Raw genomic sequence first — 20,738 nt, 5'->3', positions numbered from 1 at the left:
ACTGCTGCGCCACCCAGGGATCCCAAATTGTTATCTTTTTCTGTTTTATTTTCTAACTATATTCTTCTGTGCTCTGCTTTCTGAAAAGTATACCTTGAAATCTTTTTAAACTCTCTAAATCTTCATTTTTATAGCACACTGTTCTGTTTTTATGAAAGTAATATCTTCTTTTACTTATCCTTTTTAGGATGTCAGTTGTCAGATTTTCATGGGATGTTTTTCCTACTATGTGTACTATATTGAATTTTTTGTTTCCTTTTAGTTTTTTTTTTAATTTTTAGTTTTAGTTTTTGTTTGTTGGCTAATTGATGCATATTTTGTTTTTCACATCAGGATTTCTTCAAATAACTGGTTTGCTTGATTTCTTCAATAACTGGTTTACTTTTTCTTTCATATTTAAGAGTGAGACAATCAAAGGTGCTGAAGATTTGTGAGCATAGGTGGGACTTAGTGACTAGAGAGCTTAATACATTAACATGCTGGGCAGACATTCAGCTGTTTAGTTTGGGGAGTCCCAGTAGTCAGTATATTGGACCAGAGAGGGATTTTCATCTTTTTTGCTGGTAGTGGTAGAGGTAGAGATGAAGCTAGAGTATGAGGAAACCAGGTAAAAGACTGATTCTGTGTTTCCTGATAGCCAAGTGAAAGAAATTGGGGCAATTGATCATAGACTTTCACATAATCTTTGTGTTTTTTTACACAGCACTCCAGTCTTCCCTGAGTTTCAATACCCTTTACCCAATGTATTTCTGGTTGCAAGACCTGCAGAGAGTGAAACTTCAGAACTGTAGCAGGTAAGGGAAGAGGCTGTAATTGTTTTATTGGCAGGATTTCAGCCATAAGTCATGGAAATCATGGTTCGAGATAACACCTGTACACCTGCCTTCAAATGGATTTAGGCCCAGAAATTTCTTTAATCTTACAGACTTCTATTGTGTGGTTCAGCTTATTTCTACACTGTCTACTCTTTATTAGGCATTTAGGTTTGGTTTCTCAGTTTCAAAATGCCAGTTAACACATGTGCATCTAAATTGTTTATGGAGCTCTTCTTTTTTTACATACAATTCTTATGCCTACATTTGCTCAGCCACAGATTTTATTCTCGTAAATTCATGCATCATGAAAAAAACATGTTCAAATAATAGTCTTTCTCTCAGTATAAAATATCATGGGGGTCCATACATACATTTAATAATTTTTCTGCAACTACTTCTGAAAATAAATATAACTAAACACAACAGAATAAATTTTCTGAAGTGGGAAGCTGCTACAGTATAATCACGATACTAAATTTTGCATCAATTGGATACAAAAACTTTTGTAACAAATTAGAACAAAGAGCTTCTTACTTAATAAAATAAAATATTAAACCTATTTTATATAGAGAACATTATATCATAAGAATGTTTTTCTTATATTTGTCTATAAATAAATGGCACCATGTGCTTCTGTTTAAAAAAAAAAAAACATGTTTTGCTTCTATTCATGAGACTTGGCACAATTGCCTAGATATATATTTTCCATGTGAATTTTAGCCTTATGTGGGTTAGACTGTGCACTTTTAAGTTTAATAGATAACTATTTTTCTCGATAATACCCTATCCATTTTAGCAAGTAATTCATTACATCTTATTTTAAAGCATGTTTTTTTTGGTGAAGAGACAAAAGCAAAAATTTTAACCTAAAAGATACTCAGAGCTTTTTTGTTAAATTTGCATTGACCTTCATTTTATGTATAAGATAAATTTCAGAAACACAAATAGAAGTTTTTACTTCACTGACTTATTCTATAATCAGAAGCACATAAACTATAAATGGAAAAAGGCATAGCAATGTATAAATTGGAAATGAGAAGAGAATTCAAATAAATAATTAGTGTCTTGGTTTTTGAGGTAATTTATGTCCAAAGTTCATATAAATATGTCCTGATATTTTTGACAACAAGCAGGAATGATAGAATACAATATGAATGAATATGGAAATTATTCTATTAAGTCCAAATAAATATAAAAAAAGCAGTATTTACTTGTATGGTTATTATTGTTATAGTCCCAAAATAAAAATAAGTCAACAATGGATGTTACTCCATCTTGGTTAGAAGTGTAATACTACACTTATTTTAACAGAAAAAAAAATTTTCAAAGGTTGACATTAGTTATAGTTAAAATAAGATTTCTGTGAAATTAAAAAAAAGATTTCTGTGAAATTAACTAATGGACAAAATTTCTTATCATAAATAGAATGACTCAAAGGTTAAAAACAAAATTTGAGTGAAGCCTTAGCTTAATGTTTATTTTGTAGAATTTAATACAAATTTACAATTTAAACATTTTTAAAATTATCGTTATTTTTCTTTTACCCCAATTTACAAAAAAAAATATTTAAGTGCCAAGTTATTTTTAATCCATAAAAATATTTTCTGATATTTTTCTTTAAAGCCAGATGTGTCTGGGGTGCATGGGTGGCAAAGTTCATTGAACATCCAACTCTTGGTTTTGGCTCAGTTCATGTCTCAGAATTGTGAGATGGAGCCCTGCATTGGAGTTTGTGCTCAGTCTGCATAGGTATCTCTTTTCTTTTCTCTCTGCTCCTCGTTCCAGCACTCTCTCTCCCTCTCTAAACTAACTAAATATTTTAACAAAATAAAAAAAAACTACGTATGTCAGTCCTTTGCTAAACTACTGTGTATTAGAAGGAATGTTTTTGCCCTACACTTAATTACATAAGCCCCTGTAGGGAAGTGAGAAATTTTCCAATATCCTTTTAAGGATCTTTGGCTGGGACTGAGGATTAATCTGACAAAAAACAATAGAAGAAAAGGATACACATTTTATTGAACTTTTACATGTAAATGTAAAGTGAGAATTAGGGACATCAAGTCAATCTCAATATCAGCTGCATATAACTGTATAGTACAAATTGTGGCTACAATTTTATAGAATGGTCTGGCTGTTTCTGAAGACATTGGAGAGCTTGAAGAAATAAAATGATAAGCTCAGGGCTTTGACTTCTCAGCTAAAAGAATGAACAGAGACACAGAGGACTTTGTGGAGATATTAAGACAATATCTTATTCTCTATAAGTTCAGGACATCTATATCTGCTAATAGGCTATTTGTTTCTTACCAAAATCCATGTATTAAAAAATTAATATCCAAAGTGATGCTATTAGGAGATGAAACCTCTTGGGTGTTATTAGCTTATGAGGTTAGAGCCCTCATGCATGCGATTAATGCCCTAGAGAGGTACTTCATTCCTTCTGCCACAATAGAATATGACCAAAAGACTGATCTAAAGAGGGCCCTCATTGACCATGCTGGCCCTCTAAACTTAGACTTCCATCTCTCAAAACTGTGAGAAATAAATTTCTTTTATTTATTTCCCAATTGATCCAATCTATGGCATTTTCTTATAGCTTCTGGAATAGACTAGGAGAATATCTGAGCATCAGGCCCACTACGATTGTAGTCAATGCTGAAGTCATAAATCAAGTTTAATATGTAAGCTTGCCAAATTTCTTAAGCCAAGGTTGTGGCATTAGTAGAGTAAGATGAAGTAGCTCAGACTTGGTTTGAGGATATTAATGTAGATTTAGATGAATTGAAGACCTTTGAAAACACAAATCATTCATCTCTTTTGGACTCCAAGCCCATAAAGTAAGTCTGATCCCAAGAGGAGGATTATAAAACCTTGAGCAGAAAAACATGGCTTACACACCCAAGGAATTGAAAGATCTTGCAAGTTTTAACAGCAAGCATCTTATGAGTTTATATGGGAATGAATTGAGGAGTATTAAGCTGGAGGATAAGGATGAATTTGGCTGAAATTATCTATATGCAGACAGCTCATCATATTTAGGGCTTTAATGTACTATTTTTGGCAGCTGGAAGTAGCCTTAGCACTTTGCTTGATTCGATACATGTAGCCTAGGTTTAACAGTCTCATTATCTACATCAAATTATGTTAAGATTCCTGAGCTCACTTGGTTTATTGTGGAGAAAAAAAATGTGAAGGCACAAATCATGTGTTGGATTTATTATGTAAAGCTCACCTACCTTCCACCAATAGGTATTGACAGAAGGGACTCTGAGGATAGTCCTTTCTCCAAGACATTGAAAAATGTATTAGTGATAGGAGCACGAGCATTCACGGAAAGCTCCTTAGATTGTGAATAAGAAAAGGAAATCTCACTTTTGAAATGAGGGTCCCTCTTCAACTGTAATAGTGGCATTCTGGAGTGACAGAGGTCAGGTCACTGTGATTAAATATCAGAGACAATGTAGGTAAAATGACTTAATCAGAAGCATGGATGGGATGGTAATTTTTGGTTTGACATCCAAAAATCTGTAACTGTTAATGGCCCTCAACACCTTTAAAAATGAGTAGATGGCAGTAAAATAAAATCTTATTTTGAAATAAGACTTTATTAAAATAAAATGTGGATTGTGCATGGATGCTTGATTTGAATTCCCGTAATAGGAAGTCATAGTTGCTAAACTAGTTCCTACATCAAACCAGTAACTGACCCACCTCTAGTCAAGAACCACCACACCACCACACATATATCCAGTAGATCTTCCTCCAAGCATCCCACAGAGAGACCTGGAGCTATATATCAGAATAGCCACTCTGGTGACCTAAAATTATCAGGAATAAATTGATGCTAACACTGGGTAGATTCTAATGCCTAAGTATCAGAAATACTATGTGGGCATCATTGGTGCGAGTGAATATTCGTGAACACTGAATGATAAGTACTACAGAAGCTTTGTCCAGGTTCTGTAGTACAGTAATTCTCACAAGGAAATTATATGATTTGAATAGATCTATTTTGTAAACCCCAGAATGCCTGCATTTGGCTCCCTGAAAATGAAGATGCTGTGAAAGAAAGGAAAGAGTTAAGTAGAAGATCTCCAAATTTCTCTTTTTTAAGAAACTATAAGCAACACTTTACTCCTGGAGGAATTTCAGAAATTAGCATCAATACCTAAGACACACAAGATAAAAAAAAGTGGTGATTTTCTCAAATTTTCCACTTGACTGACATGTTTGGCTGGTGCATAAACCACATCGATTGCTTGTTACTTAAAACTTAAACCTAGTTGCTGCTTCACATATTGTACTTTTACTAGATCAACTCACAATTCATTCCCTGTAAAGCAGTGCAAATTATGGTTTTTTTCCAAAGCAATTAGTAGGGATGAGGAGAAGCACTTCACTGTCATGGGGAGGAATAACAGTAAGTACCTTGGCCTGTCTTATCTCAGGGCTGTATCAACTCTCATGCTGTCTGTCTTAAAAGAGTCATAGGGAAATCAGTTATCTGAATATTCTGCAAAAGTCACGGTGTTCCCCTCTTGGTAAATCAAAATGACGGGATCTGGTAAGCAGAAAGTAGCTACTAATCAGATACTCTAGTGAAACTGATGCATGCTAGGGGTAAAAGACAAACAAAATGAAAATTATCAAAGTTTCTAGGGGCCCACCAGTTTTGAATGTGTAGGGAAACGCCCTCTAAATTGAAAGACCATTTTGTACTGCCTAACACTGAGAAAGTGGAAAATTTCATCTTCGGTCTCTTCAGATTTTAGAGGCAACATAAACCACAATGGGCTTCCTACTCCAACTCATTATCCACTAACTCCTTTAGCTGAAAGTTTTTGAGTGGAGTCAAAGAAAAAAGTAAGGCTCTGTAGGAAGTTCAACTGAAATAAAAGTTTCCTGAAAATTATGCCTCATAAGGCAACAGTTACAATGGTGGTCTCACTGCCAATCATATAAAGGATGGCTCATGGATCTTTGGTTCGTTCCACTACAATATTTTTTAGCACAGATTCTGAAGATTTTGCAGCCAAATAATGCACTTCATTAGTGAAAATTATTCTTTGTTTGAAAGGCATCTCTTGTGTTTTTCCTCAGTCCAGAGAGAAACTGAACATATGACTGTGATATAGCCTGACTATGAGACTTGAACTGACATCATGAATAAAGTGACCTTTAATCCACTGAACCATAAAATTGATCTACAGTGTTAGTTTTCTGCTACAAAATTAGCCCACAGTGAAATATTTGGTGGAATATTTGGAACCTGTAGAACTCACTGGAATACCTCTTAGTACTTCCATGACCGAGTTTAGAGGGAATACACAGCAGCTCGATAAATCAAGGATCACTGAAGCCTCAGATCTTTCAAAATGGAGGTTTGAGTCAACTTACCAGGCAAAAAAACTAGACAAGCTTACATGCTGGCTATGTGCAAAGTGGTAGATAAAGTCTAGTAAATGCCAACTGCAGTCTCCTGGCTAGCACAAATATGTAAACTATAGGGACACCTGGGTAGCTCAGTGGTTGAGAATCTGCCTTTGGCTCAGGGTGTGATCCCATCCTGGATTGAGTACTGCATTGGGCTCCCTGTGAGGAGCTTGCTTCTCCCTCTGCCTGTGTCTCTGCCTCTCTTTTTCTCTGTGTCTCTCATGAACAAATAAATAAAATATGTATTTTTTTTTTCTAGGTATACTTCTATGAGTTGTATATTAGCCAAAATTTTATTTTTGTCCTTCTCTCAATGTGTGGAGTTCAACTACCAAATTTAGACCTTATGGGGAGAGTTTGGACATCACACTGGTTTGCATATGTTGCCTAATGAGAGTTTGGGTTTTTTGTTCTTAGGGAATAGATGAGATCACCTTTGTATGATAGATATTCATCTAAGACTGAGTACAAAGATAAAGAGATAGACTAATATAAATAAGTTATGTAATATGGTTTTCCAGTTCCTGAGTTTCATCTTATTTTTGAGTGTCATAATCATTAAGAGTTTATCTTAAGATCAGAGTAATATTTGCTATCTATTAACAGTAAGTCCTAGAAGCACAGACTCTGTCTTATTTACTAGGATAGGTATTTCCATGTAGTTTCAAGTAATTTTAGGTTTTAAATCTCATTTCTTCTGTTGATATAGTATTGATATATTGATCTACTTGACATATTACAGTCCACTTACTGTAAGTATTTCTTAGATTTTTATATCTCTAAATCATGTTCTAAACTCTCATAAACATAATACAGATATGTAAATGTCAAAACATGTAAAATATAGTAGAACCAGCTATGAAACATACTTTATTAGAGGCTTAAGTAATTCTTTAATTGCTAAATCCATGGAAAACTATTTTAAGCATAATAGGTTACAAAGAATGACTCTAATTTTAGAATTTGAAAGAACTAGTCAATATTAAGTTTTTTAATTTAAATTGATTAAATTAAGATTATGTAGATAAACTTGAAAAGGAAATTTCTACAAATTTAAGTGACAATCTTTATCTTCTTTTAAACTTTATCATAAAAATCAATGAAGAGATGTTATATGCAAATGGGTAGTGCTGAGTTGTTCTCACCATGCACAAGAAAGCCAACACTATGATGTCTAAATAGTCCGCGGCATATTCAAAAAAAATGTTCCTCTTCTGTCTCCATGACATTTTGGTTCAGAATGCCATACTACTCATGAATAGTTACTATTTACACACTACAGATTATATTCAGAAATAAATGATGGCATGGTTCCCAAATCTATACATGATAGTTGATCTCTGTTCATACTTACACTGCAAAAAATAATCCAACAAATAAAGTGAGTGTGACCTTTTAAATCATCTGAAGATAATTCTGACAACGTTTGGTAGAAAGATTGAAATTTCCCACTACTGAGTAATGGAGTTCTCTGTCTCTCCTTTTTTTTTTTCTTTTCTTTTTTTTTTTTTTTTTTTTTTTTTTTTTTAAGAAATGAGAGGTTTCAGAGATTAAAGCTGCTGCAGCAATGGAAGCCAATCTATTATCAACAGGAATGTCATCACTCTGAATCACTTTATGCCTTGTCACTTCTTCTGACATTCTTGTTGAAGCTAACCGTAGCAACAAGCTGCAGAGCTGACATTTATGCTTTTGTCATGATGAGTAGTCCTACTAAAGTAAGCTGCCAAAAATTCTAAAAAGAGAATAAAAACATGTTCATGTTAACTAACAAAAGACTCTAATGAATAAAATCTAATTACTGAAATCCACTGGAAAAAATACCTCTAACCTTGAGAATCACACAAGTGGAAAAACCAACTGAAGTTTCATTCCACACTGGTAGAAAATTGTGGAAATTCATGTTTTAAATGTTAAAATACTTTAAAGAATATTTTCAGTCCCCTTGTTACAGTATTTTATTCCATTTATTTTTTGAAATTACTTAACGTAAGTATATTATTCTCTGAGGAAAATGGGTTATATTTATTGGAGATTTTTCCTCCCTTTAAAATAAAAGTGGTTATATTTTTATGCATCTCTGACAGTAGTGAATGCCTACCTTGCCAAAATATGTATTTAATGAATGAGTAAATAATACAATGATGTATGAAACGTTATAATAGCATCTGTGGTTTATTTATTGTAGTCCCCTAAATCTTCAATTTGCTCTATCATCCTCTATGATTTATTCTATACTCTTCTGAAATGCTACATTTACCTATAGAAATAACATTTTGGCAAATGCCTCCCAGGAAGAAAAGAGTTCTATTAGATAATTACTCTAAGATCATTTATATAAGATGGAAAAAATATGAGGTAATTACCACAATTCTCATTACAAATGATACTCCATATAAAATATATCTTTATGATTCAGAAGTACATTTGCAGAGTGAGGTCTAATTGCCTATTATAGCCTTGGCTTTAATTATAGGTAAAAAGAGTTTTCTTCACTCATATGAGTGTTTATCTTTTATTTACATATAAAGCAAAATTTAAAATACTACAGTATTCTTATTGAAATACATGTACTTTACAATACAGATAGCTATTTATTAACCTAAAATTTTACATCTCCAAAGGTGGTAATTTTGGTGGGCGGATGTTACCTAAAAGCAATCGGTGCATTTGTTTCTGGGATTATTTTCTAAATAACAAATTAGTCATCATCTCACATAGACAAGCTACAACTTTTGGGACAGGCCTAAGCAGCTTTTTTTTTTGTTTTCTGAAAAATGGCATGAGCTTTTATAGGAAACACATGACATAAAATGACTTTTAGTTAAGAACAGAGTTTTTGTCAGAAATATAGAAAAGTCATTCTTCCTTCTTCGTGAGTAGCATAGACAAGAGATATTTAAGGTGATTGCTTTGTTAATAGTACCCCATTTGGAATAATTTTGGATCACTGTAGTTATCAAGTGCTTCAATGCAAAAGCATTAGGATAAAAAGAACTTGTGACCCAACCCTATTAATAAGATCATCCTTGAGGTGCCTGAGTGGCACAGTTGGTTCAGCATCCAACTCCTAATTTCAGCTCAGGTCCTGATCTCAGGGTCATGAGATCAAGCCCCTCACTGGGCTCTGCACTCCGTGCAGTCTGCTTTAATTTCCCTGTCCTTCTCCCTTTTCCCCTCCCCATGTTCTCTCTCCCTCTCTCTCTCTCTTTCTTTAATAAATAAATAAACCTTAAAAATAGAAATCATCCTTGGTACTTTTTAAATGTTGTATTATCCTAAAATCAATATTTAAGCATTTTATGTTATGATTGCAGTCGTGCTGGGGGCTCTAACACACGGGAAATGTTTACCATGTCATTTCCTGAGAAAGCATTTTCAAGTATCTTCTTTCAATTCAGTGCCTGGAATACGGATGCCTAATAGAGAAGAACCAATTAGCATATGATGATAATAAGCTCTGTTGACATCGTATATACATTATATCACTGTTCATAAATATCTTATTGGAATTGTGGGATTTGGGCTATCAGGGAACACAATTTAGATATATTTAGTAAATTAGGAAATCTTGGAAAGTAGGAAGTGATAACACTGATATTTAAGTCAGGATCCATCTGACTCCAATGTTTTATATTTATCAATATTGCTAGTGTGATAATTATTTGTATACACAGGCATTAAACACACTAGCATGTACTTTAGACTTCATTCGCCTTTCGATGTAGCAGATTTTGATACACAGTTGTCTAACTGTCAAGATTACATACTTCAGGTGGATAGATAATAAACTTAGTGACATCCTATGTGTCTTTGGTTATATAGGTCACAAGACATTATGTCAGCCAAAGGTGAAGAGGGGGATGGTTGTTCTCATTTTCAAATTTACATGCCTTCTTCCATTCTTTTGTTGTATGGGCTTGACATGTTCTTGACAGTGTTACTTATGTGCATCACAAGTGTTCAAAGTAGAATGACTTACCTACAGAAATCTGACCTCCATTCATATTGGCATTGAATAATGTGCACTATTGGGATTGGTACTAAAGAAGTGACCATGATCTCTATGCACCTGCAATGAAGCAGTTTATCCCATTCAGATGCCTTGGGAAGAGATGCGTGAAATATATTCTTCTTGCTTAAAATTGTTGAAGATGCACTGGTCATTATTAAATTTTCATGCATAACAGCCCATGGAGAAATAGATTTTCATTTCATGGATGGTCTGCATTCTTCTTTCTTTCTGTTGAAAAGAAGTCATGTATGCTTTTTTTGGGAATGACATTCACAAATTTTGCATTTGAATTTCCTGATCATTCACTGTTTTGGCTGTTAATCATTCATTCATTAAAAAAAATATTGAGAGCTTATTATGTGCTAGCAACGTCTCTAAGTACTGAGAATACAAAGCAAATGAAGAAGTCCTAAAAAACTGTCTTCATGAGGTTTGTATTTCAGTAGTGAAGAAAGATAAGAAAAAAATATTAATATATAAAGGAGAAAAACAAATTGGCTAAGAAGGATGAATATAGGAGGTTTCAAACTTCAGGATTTGAGGGAATAAAATATCATCATATAGGATAGCAACAGGAATGGCATTTAATGAGAAGATGACTTTTGAAAAAACACATGAAGGGACGCCTGGGAAGCTTAGTGGTTGAGCATCTGTCTTCTGCTCAGGGTGTGATCCTGGGGTCCTGGGATCGAGTTCCACATGGTGCTCATCCCAGGTAGCCTACTTCTCCCTCTGCCTGTGCCTCTGCCTCTGTCTCTGGTTTTCTCAGGAATAAATAAATAAAATCTTAAAAAAAAGAAAAGAAAAAAGACATGAAGGTCCATATTATTATACTTTGATATTCTATTTATAACTTGTATTAAATAATTTATTAAAGACACATAGCAGCTTATTAAATGCATTTTTTAATCTATGAGTATTATAATACCTATCGACCTCTAGAAATCACTTCCTACTTCTTAGAGCCTCTTAGTCATTGTGATCCAAAATCACTGATGTTCTTTCAATTGCTCAAAGTCAAGAAAGATTTTTTTCTACTTAGGGACTTTTACACTTACTGCCTTTTTCCCCCTCCTCATCATTATGGTTACTTTCTTAAATGATCATTCCATAATCCTCCCACATAAAAGAAGTTTTCTTTTATAATCTAACACAAGCTTTCTTTTGTTTGCTTAAAAACACTTCAATATCTTTAATCATGGCTTTTCATATTTCTACTTCTTATGTCAGTTTGAATATTTTCTGTATTTCAAAATAAACACCCACTTTATTGAAGCTGTTAGTCCCTGGCAAACATTTGTTTTGTAATGTTCCTTTCATCTTCTGAAAATATTAAAACACTGATGAAAGAAATCAAGATGATGCAAAGAAATTGAAAGACATTCCATGCTCATAGGTTGGAAGAACAGATATCTTTAAAATGCCTATACTACCCAAAGCAATCTATAGATATAATGCAATCCTTATCAAAATACTGAAAGTATTTTTCACAGAACTAGAACAATCTTCAAATTGTATGTGTGCACAAAAGACCTTGAATAGTTAAAGCAATTTTGAAAACAAAACAAAACAAAACAAACAACAACAACAAAAAAAGACAGGTGCCTGGGTGGCTCAGCTGGTTAAACACATGACTCTTGATTTCAGCTCAGTTCATGATCTCAGGAGCATGGGATCAAATCCCACGTCTGGTTGTCTGTTTATCGAGGAGTCTTCTTGAGATTCTTTCTCTCTCTCTCTGTCTCTGCCTCCCCTCTCCCAAATAAATAAATAAATCTTAAAAAAAAAAAAGAAAGAAAAACAAAACTGGAGGCATCACAATTCCAGATTTCAAGTTATATTTAAAAAATGGTAATAAAACATTATGGTACTGCCATAAAAATAAGACACATAGATCAGTGGGATATAACAGAAACCCCAGAAATGGACCCATATGGTTAACTAATCCTCGACAAAGCAAGAAAACATATCCAACGGAAAAAGACAATGTTTTCAACAAATCGTGTTGAAACATGCAAAAGTATGAAACTGGACCAACTTTCTTTCACCGTTGACAAAAATAAACTCAAAATGGGTTAAAGACTTAATGTGAGACAGGAAGCCATCAAAGTCCTAAAGAAGAAAACAGGCAGCAGCCTCTTTAACTTTGGCTGTAACAACTTATTAATATGTCTCCAGAGGTAAGAGGAAAAAGGCAAAAATAAACTATTGGGACTACATCAAAATAAAAGCCTCTACACAGTGAAGGAAACAGTCAACAAAACTAAAAGTCAACCTGTGGAATGGGAGAAGATATTTGCAAGTGACATATCTGGTAAAGGGTTAGTATCCAAGATATACAAAGAACTGATACAAGTCAATGCCTAAAAAAATAAATAGCCCAATTAAAAGTGCACAGAATTTAGACAATACTAATCAGCCACTAAAAAAATGAAATCTTACCAGTTTCAACAATGTAGATGGAATTAGAGGGACTATGCTAACCAAAATAAGTCAGTCAGAGAAAGATAATATATGATTTCACTCATATGTGGAATTTAAGAAACAAAATAGATTGTCATAAGGGAAGGGAGGGAAAAATAAAATAAGATGAAATCAGAGAGCAAGACAAACTATAAGAGACTCATAACTATGGGAAACAAGCTGAGGGTTGCTGGAGGGTAGGTGGGAGGGGAAGGGGTAATTAGATGGTGGACATTTGATGTAATGAGCACTGGGTCTAACATGCAATTGAAGAATCACTAGACTCCACCTCTGAAACTGATAATTCACCATAGGTCAATTAATTGAAATAAAATAAAAATAGGCAGAAGACATGAACAGACATTGCTCCAAAGAAGACATACAGATGGCCATCAGACACATGAAAAGATGCTCAACAACACTGATCATCGGGGAAATGCAAATCAAAGCTATAGTGACTTATCACCTTACACCTGTCAGAATGACTGAAAAAAAAAAAAAAACAACACAAGAAACAGCAAGTGTTGGTGGAGATGTGGAGACAAAGGAACACTCTTGAACCATTGGTGGGAATACAAATTGGTGCAGCCACTTTTGAAAACAGGATGGAAGTTTTTCAAAAAGTTAAAAATAGAACTCCCCTATGACTGAGTAATTTGTACTATTGGCTATTTTCCCAAAAAATACAAAAATAGTTATTCAAAGAGATACATGCATCCCCATTTTATGGCATCATTATTTATAATAGCCAAATTATGGAAGCAGCTCAAGTGACCATCAAAGGATAAGTGGATAAAGATGTGGTACGTGTGTACAACGGAATATCATTCAGCCATAGGAAAAAAAATGAAATCTTGCCATTTCCAAAAATGTGCATAGAGCTAGAGAACAATGCTAACCAAAATAAGAGAAAGACAAAGACCATATGATTCCACTCATATGTGGAATTTAAAAAACAACAACAAAAAATGGGCAAAGTAGAAAGAAGAGAGAGACAAACCAAGGAACAGACTCTTAACTATAGAGAACAAACTGATGGTTACCAGAGGGGAGGTTGGTGGGGGGATCTGGTGGGAAATAGGGGATAGGGATTAAAGAGTATACTTCTCAGGGCAGCCCAGGGCATGATCCTGGAGACCCGGGATCGAGTCCCATGTGGGGCTCCCTGCATGGAGCCTGCTTCTCCTTCTGCCTGTGCCTCTCTCTCTCTCTGTGTCTCTCATGGATAAATAAATTAATTAATTAAATTAAAAAAAAAGAGTACACTTATCATGATTAAGAAAAAATAATGTTCCTTTTCATTCTTTTACTCTCTGTTGACTCTGTAATGATCTCTTTCCCTTTTAATTTTAGTAATTTGCATTATCTATTTTTCTTTTATAGTCTAATTAAATGTTTACCAAATCACTGATGTTTTAAACACAAATTTTTGTTTCATTGATTTTTTTTTTGTTTTTGTCTTATCATTGTCTGTTTTATTTATTATTACTTATTTGTCATTTAATTCTCTGTGATTTTCGTATTTCTTAAGGGGGAATCATATACTTTATATTTTTCTTTTCTCCATTATAACATTTAAAGATACGACTTTCCTTTCCTTTCGTATCATTACACACATCCCCCCCCAATTTTTTTTTTTTAATTTATGATAGTCACACAGAGATAGAGAGAGAGAGAGAGAGAGGCAGAGACACAGGCAGAGGGAGAAGCAGGCTCCATGCACCGGAAGCCCGATGTGGGATTCGATCCCGGGTCTCCAGGATCGCGCCCTGGGCCAAAGGCAGGCGCCAAACCACTGCGCCTCCCAGGGATCCCATACATCCCCCCAAAATTAAGATGTTGTGTCTTCCTTATCATTCAATTTAAAATATTTTCTAATTTCACTTGTATTTTTTCCTTTGGTCCATTAGCTTTTAAGAGTATGTTAATTTACAAAATTTAGGTATTTTTCAGATACTATTTCTTATGGATTTTTAATAGGATCTCTTTTGCTCAGAGGATAATCTATAAAGAATTTAATCATTATATATTTTATGAAAGAGCATCTGGCCTATCATGGTCAATTCACTTGTGAAATTAAAAGGAATGTTTATTCTGCTACTGCTGAGTCCATGTCAATAAGGTCATGTTAATGTCTTTTATAGCCTTTTTGTGTACTAAACACTGTCAGTATCTAAGAGAGAATTATAGAAGCTCTGAATATATTTTGCATTTTTCTATTTCTCTTTCAGTTGTAGCTTCTTGTATTTTCAAACCCTTTTATTAAAAGTATATATATTTGGTGCTGTATAATACTTTTATTAACTTAATTGATACCTTTGTTGTTATGAAATATCCTTTTATGTGCATTGTAACATTCTTCATTATGAATTCTATTTGAAGTATATTAACATAGACATTCTTGATTTTGTATAATCAGTGTCTGCATGGCATAACTTTTTCTACCCTTTTAATTTAGGATATACGTTAGTATTATTTTTTTTTTACAGTCTCACAATCTCAGCATCCTAAGTAATGTGCTTTGTATCTTTGTATTCAAATTAATAAATGGTATGCATAGGCTTATATTGATCAGCTTGAAATTTATTGTCTTTCTTTAGAGTATTGACTTTTGTTAAGTGATTTTTTTTTAATTTATGGATAAGCTTTACTCTTTCAAAGTTTGTTTATAAGCGGATTTTATTTTATTTGCATGTTATGTTTCATGTTATGTTATTTTGACCAAGTAGAATATGTTTTATTCTAAGGCCTTTTTATTTTACTCCCAAGTCAGGTACTTTTTGAAGTTTATACTAAATGCCCCATGTCTTCCTTGAATGTTTCCAGCTCTTGAAACTTGGTAGTTCTTCATTACATGGTTTTAACTTGAATAAGTAAAGCATGCAGAGCTATTCTGGTTCCAACATCATGATTCATGCTTCCCTATCATAGCACACCTTTATTCCATACAACTTAGACATTTTCTACTCTAACTCTACAAGGCACTTAATGTTAATCTTCATTTTTTTTCTATATTTTTCTTTTGCTTTATATTCTTTTGTCTACTTGCAATTCTGGAACTCCTTCTTCCATTTTATGCTTTTAGAGAAATTTTACCAGTCTGTCTAGAATCTAATGAATAAAATGAGAACTCAATCTTTTAAAGAGAAAATGAGAAAATGCTCTGCATCACTGGCCATCAGGGAAATACAATTCAAAGCCACAATGAGATACCACCTCACACCAGTGAGAATGGGGAAAATTAACAAGACAGGAAACCACAAATGTTGGAGAGGATGTGGAGAAAGGGGAACCCTCTTGCACTGTTGGTGGGAATGTGAACTGGTGCAGCCACTCTGGAAAACTGTGTGGAGGTTCCTCAAAGAGTTAAAAATAGACCCGCCCTACAACCCAGCAATTGCACTGCTGGAAATTTACCCCAAAGATACAGATGCAGCGAAATGACAAATACCCACCATTTGCTTCAACATGGGTGGAACTGCAGGGTATTATGCTGAGTGAAGTAAGTCAATCGGAAAAGGACAAACATTATATGGTCTCATTCATTTGGGGAATATAAAAATTAGTGAAAGGGAATAAAGGGGAAGGAGAGAAAATGAGTGAAAATATCAGTGAGGGTCACAAAACATGAGAGACACTTAACTCTGGGAAACGAACAAGGGGTAGTGGAAGGGGAGGTGGGTGGGGGTTGGGGTGACTGGGTGATGGGCACTGAGGGGGGCACTTGGTGGGATGAGCACTGGATGTTATGCTATATGTTGGCAAATTGAACTCCAATAAAAAAATTAAAATAAAAAAAAAGAACCTGGGTGTCCAAAACAAGAGAAATCTGTTTTCTCACTGTCCTGGAGGCTAGAAGTCTGAGATCAAGGTATAGTCAGGATTAGTTCTTTCTGAGAACTGTGAGATATAATCTATTTTATGTGCCTCCTTTAGTTTCTTATAGATCACTGGCAATCTTTTGACTATTCTTGGCTTCTAGAAGCTTCATCTCAATTGACATCTTTCTCTTCACATGATACCCTTCTGTGTGCTTGTCAGTATCCAAATTTCCTCTTTATATAATGTCAGTGATTAGGCCCCAACCTAATGACCTCATTTTAACATGAATATCTATGTTAAGACTTTAAAGACCAATATGTTGGCCATATTTTGAGGTACTGGAGGTTAGGACTTTAATGAATTCTGAGGGAAAACCATTTATCCCATGAAAAGTGGGTATAACAGATGTATATCCAATAATATAAAGAAATAAATTGATACAAAGGGCATACCCCAGATGTTCTAGCTCTTAACAAAGCATCACAGCAGATAACAAATTCCAAACTGAAATATTTACTCAATGATATGGAAATTTGACAACACATAACACCTTAGCACAGCCATGACATAAATAAGGGAATGTTATTACAGGGCACAGAAGGAAAAAAAGAACTCCATGAAAGTATTGTCCCTTGGGTGTATATGGTAAACTTATGACTGAAAGATAGGAATAACAAATTTCTTAGGGTATTTCACATAGTGATTACTTGTATCTATTGCTTATCTTAGATTTTATCCATGAGTGATAGTGTTCCTGCAGAATAATGAGTAACATTTTTTTTCTATTCTAAAAATATCTTTCCAAATTATTCTCTGTGCATGCTATAGACGATGAGAATGCTAGAACCACTTTAAATTTGCTTTAAACGTTTTGTTTATTATATGTGATATTTGTTATTTAACCAAAGGTTTTTAAATTACATCTACTTCCTCCACTAAATTTTACTTACTCTCTTCCTATAAGGATAATAGACATGCCTTTTTAAATGTCTTTTATTCATATCTTTATATTAAAAACATACATACTTCACTTTAAACAAAATTATTTTCTGTCTGGAATCCTAAGATTTTATATTAAATTCTAACCTCTAAACCATTCTGTGTTGTACCATCTTTATATATTATCTTTATGCTACTTTCTTACTAAAACTCTTTCTTGGGAATATATTTATAGTTTTGAAATCTTGATAATTTATTCTTTAGCTTCTTGGAAAGAGAATCCTAAAAGGAGTTTTAAAATAAAATGTTTATGTATTCCATTTTACATGAAGTGTTCTAAAAACATTTTTTATCATTTTAAAATTAAAAAAAACCTTTTTTCTTAGAGCAGAGTGTATACACACACACACACACACACACACACACACACACAAATTGTGTTCTGTGAAACCCAAATAAGCAACTTAAAAGGTGCTATGTTAAGAATCTTTTAGATTTTTTTCTTTTAGCTTTTTAGTAGTTGCACTAAACTTTGTCCTTCAGTATTGTCCTGCAATATTGCTTTTGTTTTAAAGTTTGCTATGGAGTTGGAACTCCCTGACACTTGGCCCATGTACTTGGCCTTTCCTCCAAAAATAAATCTCCTCCAAACATTCAGGTATCAAATTGGATGATTCTGACAGTTTCTAAGTATATCTGGTCTAAACCTGCATTCAGTGACCGTAGATATATATGTAAGATGAATTTGTATGCACTGAGATCACTGTAAGACATTCTTGGGATAAATTATATTTCCTAACTGATTCCCATGATCCCTAAGCCTACCCAGCAGACTGAATGGCACTCTGTGTTTGAGAAAACATTATCAGTACAGAGTAATGTCCAAAAATTCTAAGATTGGTTTATTTCTCTTTCTCTAGAGCCCTGTTACTCAATTAAAGAGTCTTTGGTCCATAGAGGAAAGGTTAGGACTGAGACTTGTGGTATGTATATTTGTAGTGTGATTGGAAAATCTTTTCTGGAGATTGTATAACTTTCCCTTAAGAGGTGATGATGAATCTGTGACCTTAGTCATGTTGAGAAATTGGAGGATGGACCATTAATTTTCGTGGCAATTAAAACTATCTCTATTTGAAAGACATCCAGTTTCAGCTGTATAAATTAAGTGATCCCTAAGTGCATTATCTAATTATTTTAGTTATTGACACCTGAGCATCCTTTAATCACAGCCACAAATCTGTTTTTTAAACCTGAGATCTAATTTATCTCTGGCAATTATAAACTACCATTTGGACTCTTGGAGTCTCAATAGTCTCAAAATAGCATTTAGTATCAATGCTAAAAAAATCAAGGAGTGAATATCAATGGTAGCATCTTTTGCCTTATTTCTAGTCTTCAGTAGGTAGAATTTTTAATGCTAGTGCTTTCCTCATCAAGTTTCTCAGTAGTGTAATCCAAGTCGTCTGTGGAGGGGAATTTGAAGAGATACAAAAGAATCACATGTAAAGTCCCCTCAAACATTCCTATCTCTCATGCCATTTTCTCCATTTCTTTCTCCAAACATCATATGGTTTTACTCATACAGGGAATATAAGAAATAGTGAAAAGGATTATAAAGAAAAGGAAGGAGAATGAGTGGGAAAAATTAGAGAGGAAGACAAACTGTGAGAGACTCCTAACTCTGAGAAATGAACAAAGGGTAGTGGAAGGGGATGTGGGTGGGGGGATGGGGTGACTGGGTGAAGGGCACTGAGGGAGGCACTTGATGGGATGAGCACTAGGTGTTATACTATACTTTGGCAAATCAAACTCCAATAAAACATATATACAAAATAAAAAAAAAAATGAGGAACTCAATGCCATTTCAAGACCCAACAAATTTGCTGAATTTTATAACATACTCAAGCAAATAAAGGAATTCTACCAGAAAGACCCAAATGAGATCTCTGCGCTAATGTCAGTGGAGTTTGAGGAGCTTCTGAAGGTTTGAGAGAATCCAAGCGAAGAGACATGGAACTTGGTGAAGTTAACAGATAAAGAGATTATGGTCATTACCTCCATGTCCATGACTGTCAACCCTAAATACATTAACCTGAAGGTCTCAGGAGAAGCTGGATTATATCACACACCTATCCATCGTTGAGCAGTTATTTAACATTTCTACAGAAGGGATGAATGCCAAATACAAGAGATACCTGGAGATGATGCTTGACTACCTCTGAGATCACACAGATCGAGCGAGGCTGCTCCAAGATCAGATTGAACTTTTTGTAAAGATCCATAATGAGTTTGAGAAGTGAGAGAATGGTATCTTTCCTGGGTGGCCAGAACAGACAAGCCGTGTCCTGATCCATGCTGGAGCCCATCTTGACCTGTCTGCATTCTCTTCTATGGAGGAGTTGGCCCTTGGTCTGGACAGATTGAAATCTGTACTCTTCGCTTTAGGCCTGAAGTGTAGTGGGATCCTACAAGAGCAAGCTCAGAAAACGTACATCACAAACAGGCCAGGACAGGGGAAAAGCAAGAAGTAGAAAAGTAGAGAAGTAGAAGCTGAAGCAGATCAGTGAGAGTGAAGGTGAAGATGAAGAGGATGAGATCATGGATAACCCCCAAAACCTGACCCTTGTCTGGGATGGCAAACCCATTCCCTACTGCATAGGTATAAGCTTCATAATCTAAGCTACAACTGTGAGATTTGTGGAAATTATACCTACCAAGGTCTATACATACCTTCCAGGGGCACTGTGTTGAGTGGCCGTGCCCATGGCACGAAGGGTTTGGTCATCCCAAACACTGCCCACTTTGCCAATGTGACACGGGTTGAAGGTTCTGTTCCCTGTGGGCCAACCTGAAACTACGGAAGGCATCAGAATGGTGGCAGCCTGACACTGAGGAAGAATATGAAGACTCCAGTGGGAGTGTTGTGAATAAGAAGATCTGTGAGGACCTGAAGAGACGAGGACAGCTCTAGTGTTCAAGGACGTATCTCAGCTTTGGGGCTTGCCCAGGCTTACCTAAAATCTGCTTCTTCTATTTCTCCCAACCAAATGTTCTCAAAGACTCTGCTACTTAGTCTTACGGTCTAGCACACATCTTGTAAAAAACAAGACATACTGGCAGATTGTAGAGTTGAGATGTGTTCTATCTTTGTTTCACATGAAAAGATTCTGTCAGAAAATTCAAAAAAAGTTTTAAAAAGTAGGTTATGTTTTATACCTCAGCTTCATTGGGAAATTCTATCAGAGTCT

General features: G+C 34.6%; 1 pseudogene; it reads left to right on the top strand.

The window, feature by feature from the left end:
- Positions 1-594: 594 nt before the first annotated feature.
- LOC112654513 (splicing factor 3A subunit 3-like) lies at positions 595-20,461 on the top strand (annotated as a pseudogene).
- The last annotated feature ends 277 nt before the right edge of the window (positions 20,462-20,738 follow it).

The sequence above is a fragment of the Canis lupus genome, chromosome 15, assembly GCF_003254725.2.
Source record: "Canis lupus dingo isolate Sandy chromosome 15, ASM325472v2, whole genome shotgun sequence".
NCBI lineage: Eukaryota > Metazoa > Chordata > Mammalia > Carnivora > Canidae > Canis > Canis lupus.
The sequence above is the reverse complement of the archived record's forward strand: the minus strand, read 5'-3'. Positions and strand labels throughout refer to the sequence as shown.